Source organism: Phyllostomus hastatus, unplaced genomic scaffold, assembly GCF_019186645.2.
Source record: "Phyllostomus hastatus isolate PE091 unplaced genomic scaffold, TTU_PhHast_1.1 phas_contig_137, whole genome shotgun sequence".
NCBI classification, from domain to species: domain Eukaryota; kingdom Metazoa; phylum Chordata; class Mammalia; order Chiroptera; family Phyllostomidae; genus Phyllostomus; species Phyllostomus hastatus.
In genome coordinates, this window is record NW_025333583.1 from 7,679,941 (window position 1) to 7,689,919 (window position 9,979).

The window sequence follows — 9,979 nt, forward strand, 5'->3', positions numbered from 1 at the left end:
AAAACACGGCAAGAATATCACACCTCCGAACATCTCAGCACATAATCCTGCCACAAGTGTTCTAAGTAAGTGCAGAGGGAGAATGCATTGAAGAAAAAACAGGGGAACCCTTTAGGAGATAGAGAGAGCTTCTGACACAAGACGGAGGCCCGGATTGGGGAACTGAAGCATTTTTCAGTGGGCACGAGTAGATAATCAACAGGCCTGCAACATCACATCATTCCACATGATTTGCCACCCTTCCTCTACCACAGAGAGCTAGACCTACCCCAAAAGGCCACCAAATTAGAAAAGAATACATTGGGAAGGCTGAGGGTGTCCCCTCTACACACAACTCACACGCCCTACAGCTCTTACAAACAAACACGCTCATTTAGGGAGCTTAACAAGGGCACGCACCCCATCCCAACATCTCTCCTCAAAGCCTTCGCTGTCAACAGACATTAAATGTCTGCCACTGCCCAGCCACTTCATTCGCCCCTCCTTTCTTCTCTCCCTGTGGTCTCACCCGCAATGAGGATTGGTTGAGCTCTCCTCCTCACAAAAGGATGTAGGCCCTGTAGCAGATTGGGGGTGACCGTGTGGGAGCATTGCTTTGGGGGTTAGCACCAGCCCATCCACAGAGCTGACAAAAGGCACCAGTGCCTTGCAGATCCCTGGCATCCAGGATGGATTTGACCCGGGACACGGCACCAGGATTCCTTAGGGACTGATCACCTTCTCCTTCCCATCCCTGGCTTCCAGGAGCCCCCTCAGGAGCACAGTCTCGAATGCAGTTTGTGCGGTTCTCCCTTTTCAGATACAAGGCACAAATGAGTTTCTCGAGACTGAGCTGTTGAGGCCGCTGTTGAAGCATTCCTGGGACAGAATACCCCAGGGCCCAGCAATCAGTGCCCTCCCCAGGGCTGGGCCTGGCCGTCAGCGGGCTCAAGTGTAATTTAGAGCTGTGCTTATTACAGGCTCAGACCGTGTTCAATGCACTGGAGTGGAAAAAAGTTCCCTCTCTGCATGTGGCCGTGTCCTCTGTGTCTATCGTATCCTTAACAATGTAAACATCAGAAACAGATGGGGAAATCCAGGCCGGTGCCAGGCCAAACAGCACTCACTGCAGACAATACGCCACGGTGCCAAGATAAATATGCTCTGTGGATATCACTAATTCATAGTGCACTGGAACCAAGCAAAACAAATAACAATTAGGGCCCAGAAATCTTAAAATGAATAACCTTTCTGTACACAAACTCAATGCCACTATTACAAGGCCATCAACTGTGACAAATATATGAAACATAACAAAGGAAATCCTTCTTATGTGAATAATTACTGAATAATTACCAGGAAAGGGGGCATTCCTCTGGTTTGCAGAGCCTGTGGGTTTTGCACACTGAGTTTTGCTTTTGCAGAGCACAGAGGCGCTTTCCAAATGCCTGGACAGGCCTGCATCCCCGGGAGGGGAAGGAGTCGGCATGGTAGGCCCAGGTGTGGCGGGCCCACGTGTCCCCGTTTGCCCGACATCAGCAGCAGAGACTGATAGAGAGAATGGCCCAGTCGCTGTGCTCTAATGGACAAAACGGGGTCTGAAACCAGATCTCCCTACTTTTGGTCCAGTGTTCCTTCCACCGTTTGCAGAGTCCTCCCTACCTACACCTGTAATCCCCATGCTTCTCCCTCCCCATTGTATTGTTGAACTAGGGAAATAGATGCTAGAAACTTCTTAGACACAGACTGGCAAAGCTGGGGATGCAGCAGGGATCCGATCATTGCAATGCCCAGGTATCCTTGCCAGCTTGTAGCCTGACATCTCTCTTTACTAGTCAAAGCAGGTGCCTTAACAGGGTCAAGGAGACGGGGCCGGGGGGAAATCCTTCAGCTAAATGACTTCACATTTCAACCAGGTATAAGTCCCTCTAGGGGTCGCAGCTCAGTGCAGAATGTGAAAAGGAGAATCCACCTGGAAACACAGCCCATCCACTCTCTCTGCCTAATGGATCCCTCGCCCAGTGGATCCCTCACTTTACCTGGGAACAGCCCAAAGCAAAACTGCCCATCTGTGTGGGTCCACACCCTGGGGATCCGGCTCCCAGAGGAAAAGAATCCCAGACTGCACATGGCACATGGCTCTTGAGTATCAGTGACAAGCACAACAAAAGCCATTCTTTGCCAATCAGACTCGCAGAACATTTTAAAGACTGGTCATTTTAACTGTGGTGATAGCATAGGGAAGTAGAGGAGGGCAAATTGAGACGATCCGTTTAAGGGCAAGTTGGCAATTTCAGTTAAAACACGCTGGGTTGAACCATATGAAACTGCCAATATTCAACCATCTTTTTGACCTTTACGAGTTTCGTATGGTTCAGCCAAATACCACGTGCACACCCTCCCACTTTGCATAGCCACCCTTTTGCAGCCACCTGGAGAAGGGATGGCTGATTTGCAAAAAGTGCTTACACAAAGATATTCACTGGAAGATACATGTGTGACAGTGGGAGTGTGACAACAATCTAAATGCCCATCAATAAGAGAATGAGAAAATAAACAATTGTGAAATAATTATGCAGCAGGTAGGAAGGTAGGTCTTTTTAACAAACTGCAAGGAAAAAGAGAAAGAAAAATGGAGGGGAAGCTACAGGCTGAAAGAGACTTACAAGATATATATCAACCAATTACAATGTCTGGATCTTAATAGGATGCTGATACGAATAAATAAATTTTAAACTAGATAAAGGTTGATACTAAGAAAGTGTTCATTTTTTCACAGTGACAATAATAAGGTGTTTATATTTTTAAATAGCCCTTATCTCTTAGAGAGACATAAGGAAATATTTATGGTTGGGATGGATATCTGGGGTTTGCTCTAAAGTAATAAAGAAGGGGAAGGCCATTGGGGTTAGATGTTCCAGATTAGATGCGCTGACCATTGTTGACGCCGGGTAGTAGGCACAGGGGGGCTCATTATATTAGTCTGCCTACTTGTACGTACATTTAAATTTTTCCATAAAAACGTTAAAAATAAAATATCAGCTCCTAAACACACACAAAAACTAGTTCGGTATGCACTGTCAAGGGAAAAACATACTAAGTGTGATATCAAGTTCCAGTTATCATATTACATTATAATACATATTATGTTATACCAGTTATTTAAAAAAAATAACAACACCGCACCCCCCTATGTAAATGGGTGTATGTAGGTAAATATTTCAGAGTTCAGGAGGTTACACCCTAAACCACACTATTTACAGTAGTTACAACGAAAAAAAACAGGTTGGGAAGGGAGAGAGCAGTAATAGTTGAGAACTTTCCCTTTTCTGTTGTTTGTGTTTCCACAAGAAGGTATTAACATACTATTTATGTAATTAAAAAATATGAAGCATCATTAACCAAACATTTTTAAACAGTGCTGCGGGAGGCCTCTGGCTGTTTCCAAGACGATACCTCGAAAGCGGAGCTGCCGAAGCGCGGCGGCCAGCTCAGCACGGGTGTAGGCAGCGGTGTGTCGGTCCATTTCTTGTCTGAGTCGCCAGCGCCCACAGGGGTGGAGAGAGAGAAGAAATTTCCCTTTCAGTAAGCACCTACTAAGTGCCAGGCTCTTGTTCTTATTCATCATTTCCGTAGTCTTCTCCATAACCACGGGCCAACCATTGGTTGACACCAGAGACCACGTTCCTTCCATCATAACATGGTGAGAACCCTCAGATTGTTCCTTCTCTGGGGCCTCCCCTGGGGCTGAGTGGAGCAGAGAGGCCATCGCCGTGAGAGGAGGAAGCAGGGAACTGCCACATGGGACCGTGACCAGGAAGGGGAGGAGAGGAGTGAGAAGGGCAGGAGAGGTACAGGAAAGATGGAGATGACGGCTGTTGGCAGCCGTGCTGGTGGCTGATCATCCCCGTAGCCACAGTGGCGAGCACAGTGCTGATGGTGCAACTATGAGGCTGGTGGTAACAGGTGTAACGGGAAATTCTCTGACAGGAAGCAGGATCTGGTTTCTCATCAGCATATCAGGACAAGCCCCTAAGCCAGGGGAGTGGGGATGCAGCAGAAATAGTGAGGATGGGTTCAGAGCTGAGGACAGTCAGGTGACAGTGGTGAGAGGAGGCGACAGTGGGAGTGATTTTTTGGCAGAGGAGAGACACACACATGCACACACATACACAGGATAGGAGGGGAAGGGAAGGGAAGGGAAGGGAAGGGGAGGGGGAGGGGAGGGGGAGGGGAGGGGAGGGAAGGGGAGGGGGAGGGGGAGGGGAGGGGGAGGGAGGGGAGGGGAGGGAGGGAGGGGAGGGGAGGGGAAAACAGTGAAAGACTCGGGCCAAACTCAAGAGTGCCAAGCAAGCAGCCCTCCTTCAGCTCTTGGTAGAAGTTTCATAAACAAAAATGTATCCGAACAATTCCTCAGACCCATCAGTCTTGTTCTCAGGCCTCCCTGAGTGCCGTTGGGTCCTCTGCCTGAAGCATCCTCACCTGCACCCTCACCTGGCCTCCTCATCCTTCCAGGCTCCGCTGAAACGCCACCCCCTCAGAGCAGCCGTTCTGTCTGCGCTAGGAGATGCCCTACCGCGGCCTCCTTCCCTCCCTCCCTCCCAGTTAATACTTAACTGTGGGTCACATTTTGTATTTGTTTATTCCTTTTCCCACTTTCTCCAGTTATTAATCACCATCAAGGTGCATCCTAAACGCTATGCTGGGGAAGAGAGGCGTGCAGATCAGGTTGATTTTGTTCATCACCATCGCCAGCACACAGCAACCTGTCTGGCACAAAGTTGGTACTCAATAATTGTCTGAAGGGTGCATGGATGAAGAAAACAGCGAGGAAGAGAGGAAAGGGGAGAGAGGGAAGAGGGAAGGGAACAGAGGAAGGAAAGAAGGGGGGAGGGAATTATGATAATGCACTTAAGTTATCTGCTACCCAAGGGCAAAGGGGTACCCGGCAGGCAAAGAAAAATTCCCTGAACATTCTTTTTCCCAGTATCATCTACTCCAAAGTAACATTCTCAGTTTGGAAACCCTGCACTAAGCTGATTCTTCCCTGGTTTTATCTGCACCCAATCTCTCCTCCATTACTTAGGATAGGGAAGAATTGGCTAGAAATCGCACGTTGGATTTGGCATAGAAAATAACATGCGCATCTGAAATGTTATGCAGTTGTCTGGGAGCTGCTAGACTACATTCTAAGCTGGCTTCGTAGAATATTTATAACTGCCAAGACAAGTTATCTTAAAAATAAACATGGTATTTTTAGCCCAGTGTTGTTGAGAACCTGTTTTATGAAGTCATAATCTCGGCTCAGAATCAGCCGTATATCTTGAGTCACCCGTGGTTGCCGGGAATCATCCTCAGTCCCTGGATGCCCAGCTCACCATGGTGACGGGAGCCTGGCCGTTGAGCCACGACAGGCAAAGGAAGGAAGTTGGGTCAGATCTCTTTGGAAACCTTAGCTCACCCTCTGTTCCCTTACCTCCCAACATTTTCTTCCTCCCTCTGTTGATGACAGAAATTGAAGAACAAAAGTGAAACGGCAGCAATAAGAATGAAAAAAGGAAAAAAATCATGGGGGCGGGGAGCAGTACTCAAATGCCACATTAGCAGATGCCAAGGGCAGCCAAAGAGCAGAGAAGGGAAAGGAGGATGAGAAGGCAGAGGGGAAGGAAACCCAGGCAGAAGGTTCTTCCTTGTCCAGAGGAGCATGACCCACCTTAGGGTGCAGAGCAGTGATTTTCAACCGGTGTGCTGCCAAAAAATTTAAAACCTGTAATACCTGGCTATTTAGTCAGGGACACTGATCTCTTTTCCCTTAGACTGACCAAAAAAAAAAAAAAAATGACAACAGCCAACACTACAATAGCCATCTAGTGTGAATGAATCAAAATGAAACCTATTTTTTTATTAAATTGAGAAAAAGTATATTTTTCAGTGTGCCACAGAATTTCAGTAGTTAGTCTATGTGTGCACTGGATGGAAAAGGCTGAAGGTTGCTGGTGTAGAGGACACTGTGGGGACCCCCAGCCCCGGATTTGAAGCCTGTCCAAGGTTGCTGGGAAGGAAAGCAAGAACACAGGAAGCCTCCCTCGCCTTTCAGTTTTCTCTGGTTTCTACCAACAATTTCCCCTCCTCCTGCTGCTGCTGCTCTGTGACCAAGATTCTCAAGAGTGGTGAAGAGAGTGTGCAGAAGTGTGGGCATCAGGTCTAGGTTTAAATCCCAGCTCTGCCACTTGCCAGCTGTGTGACCCTGGGCAAGTTACTTAACCTCTCTTGGCCTCAGTTTCCTCAACCATGAAATATGGAAAATGATAGTCTCTGCCTTCCGGGCTGGAGGAACTAAACACACTAATCCTTATAAAGTGCCTGTCACATAGTAAAAATAAATGGAGACTCTTGTTGTCTTCATTTCCCTTCTACCTCCTACCCCCAGTCCCTCTCTCCTGTATGACTAATTGTCCCCTGTTACTATAAGTTCATGGGCAGGGAGGCTGAAGTCAGAACGAGGACTGTGGGAGGAGAGGGGAGGCATGGACCCAAGATCTCTTGCTGGGGACAGGGCAACAGGACTGATGATGATGGCAGCATCAAATGTCTGCAGCCCAGCCTGACCTGGCCTCAGACCCCACCTCCACCACTTACTAGCTGCGTGGCCTTGAGCAGGTGTATCCATTTCCTACAGCTGCTCCAACAAACTACCACACACTTAGTGGCTTAACACAACACAAACCTATTCTCTTACAGTGCTGGAGATAAGGAGTTCAAAATCAGTTCACTGCACTGGCTAAATTCAAGATGTTGGCAGGGCTAGTTCCTTCTGAAGGCTCTAGGGGGGATCTATTTCCTTGTCCTTTCCAGCTTCTAGTGGTCACCTAAATTCCTTGGTTTCTGGCTCCTTCCTTCATCTTCAAAAAACATCACTGCCATCTCTGCCAGGTCATCATCCTGCCTTCTCCTCTGCCTCTGTCTTACAAGGATCTTGTGGTTAAATTGGGCCCTCCTGGACAATTCAGAAAGATCTCTCCATCTCCAGATCCTTAACTTAATCACATCTACAAATTACATCCTTTTTAGCATGGAAGGTAACATTCCCTGGTTCTGGCGATAAGACATGGGCATAGTTGGAGGGCTGGAGGGTAGGCTTACCACAATACCCAGGTAGTTGGTCAAATACCAATCTAAATGTCACTGTGAAGGCTATCCTTTGATGAGATTAACATTTAAATCAATAGACTGTGAGTAAAGTAAATTACCCTCTATAACGCGCTATGGTTGGCCATGTTTGCCAGCTTATTCATAGCATCTCGCTATGACACTGTTCAGAGTTGTCCTACAGTGGCTGGTCTTAGAAGAGGAAACCTGATGCAAGCTCAGCAGGGAAACACCTTAAGACATAGTCCATTCGGCTGTCATATTTCAGCAGCCGCCCAATTGTATACACAGGAGCTCACTGAAGTCAAGCGCATGGGGCTGTTTAGGTGGTTCAGCAGCTCAGCCCTGGAAGGTGCTGCACCTCTCCCCTTCCGTGGGAGTTGCAGAAGCTCAAGTTCATTGAGCTGCAGCAGGCAAAGGTGTTCTAAGTTCAAACTGTGACAATTTGCATGGTAATTTACACTGCAACCCTTTGTCCCCCTGTCACCCCCCCAAAAAAGCTCTTCCAAAAGTTGAAGGAAAGCAGCTCAAATGTTTATAGCCTGCTTGACACCCTGTGATTTCACCCCACCTCTCGCCAGACAGAAGGGGAGGCGACAGAGGGTGTGGGTTTTATTGTGGCGTCTGGCGTTCTTTGACATTCTTCAGCGGAGAGGCGGGAAGAAAGGCTGGGTACAGTCATCCTTTGGTCGCATTGTAAGAACACCTCATATCAGAAACTCTTTGTGGTTAGCTAGAAGTTGACTTCTCAAGTAGTAATAAAAATAATTTCTTCCATTGATATGATGCTCTTCACTTTTCAAAATACATTTACATTTATTCTCGCCGGTGGGGAAAAGAAAGTTCTATATTAGCAGGGTTATGAACTAAATGTTTGTGCCCCCAACCGTACGTGTTGAAGCCATACCCCCAATGTTATATTTGGATGCAGGGCCTTGGGGAGGTGACTAAGTTTAGGTCATGAGGATGGGATGCTTGTTGAACAGATACAGCAAGAGGGCAGCCATCTGCAGCTCAGACAAAGAGCCTTCACCAAGGGCTTGACTGTGTGCACCCTGACCTTGGACTTCCAGCCCTCAGAACTGTGAGTGATAAACGTCTGCTGTTTAAGTCACCCAGGCTGTGGTAGCTCCAAAGCCCACTGATGCCAAACTCAAATTTTAACACAGTCAGTTGTTTTATTTAGGCCAAAGAAGCATATTCTGAGTCAATTAGATCCTGCCTGCTTTGCATACCCAACATCTGCTAGCCATAGAGAAGATAAGCCCAGCATCTATACAGACCCCTGGCTGCTGTTGCCCTTTGGAGCCCTCTGACCAGGCCGGGCTGCTGGGCAGCAGCATGCGGACACCTCACCCCTCCCGCTCTCCCTCTCCCTGGAAGCTCCCCCCACTGTCTGAGCAGTGACCCCTATGACACAGCCTCTGGACAGTCTCATGCCGGAACGGACTTTCCTCACAAGCAAACCTTCAAAGAAACACTCAAGTAAACCCTGAGTGTGCTACTGCCACCTCGTGGTCATATCTTTTCCTTTGATCAGCCTCAGAATCACTCAAATTCCCCACATCCAGTATCTCAAGAAGTGAAATCGATGCAAATGTGGCCTAAACCCACAGTGATATGAGCCTAGGAAGCAGCACATTCTCAGAGTCCAACAGACAGCAGGAGCAAGACTCAGAGGACCCCTCCACATCCACATCCTTACCAGGGACTGGACCGTGAGAGGCTCCAACCTCCCTCTGGAGAGGGGGCTGGCCCATGCCAGGCCAAACCTCAGGACCCCAGCCAAGCAGAGAACTATGCAAGGAGAGAAAGCAAAGAAGAAATAAGGCATCGTGACTGGCGGAAGCAAGGCTCACACTCTTCCTTGGAGGTACCGTGGCTACAGTGAAGGCTAGGGCAGAGCAGGGGCCTGAGATCCGCAGAACTGCCAGGTACTGCTTTGTGTCAGGCACCTGGACAGGGTCTCTGGGAAGGCAGGATGCTGCTGCTGCCACTGATGGTGGAGGCAGTGGCAGTGGTGGTAATGAGAATGGTGGTGATGATCTGGACGATGATGGTGGTGATGGTCTGGACGATGATGGTGGTGGTCACAATAATGATAACAATGGCAATTATCATGATGGTGATGGCAGTCATGATCAGAAAGATGATGGTAATGTTAGCTAACACATACTAAGCATTTATTATATAGCAGGCATTGTATTAAGCATTTAATCGGCATTATTTAATTTAATCCTCACAGCAACCCTATCGGGTTGTTTTCCCCCCAACTTCTCATATGAAAAAAATCGGAGTTTCAGAAAGGTTAAGAAACCTGTCCAAAAATACGCTGGGTTCAGAATCCAATCCCGGGCAGCGCTCCCCAGTCCCATGCTCTCATCCCGTACTATCATGGGGAAACAGGGGCCTGTGACAGACAAGGCAACGTTTGCTCCGTGCCCCATTATGAAAGTTTCCGAAACCACACAGTCTCCCAGGAAACAAAAAGAAATAGTGAACATGCAACACATAAAGGTGCTTCTAATATCAAAGTGGCTTAAAGCTCAGAGGCTATCTCTGAGACCCCTGAACGTCCAGATGCAGAATAAAAGTTTCAGCCACCATGCACATATGCATGTTCTTGGAAGGCAGGGCAGCTGCTTCTGCACTGTTTGCAGCTAACCCAGAATAGGGCTGTATGAACAGCATGGCATCATTGCACATCAAAAGGGAGCATAGGAATTAATCCACCCAGGAATAACATAATAAAAAACACGCATTTTGAAAAGACATACATAGCCAGTGACGGCATCAACCAACCTGTCAGAAGCATAAGCAGATAGAAAATTCTAGCTTTCCATTAGTGGGA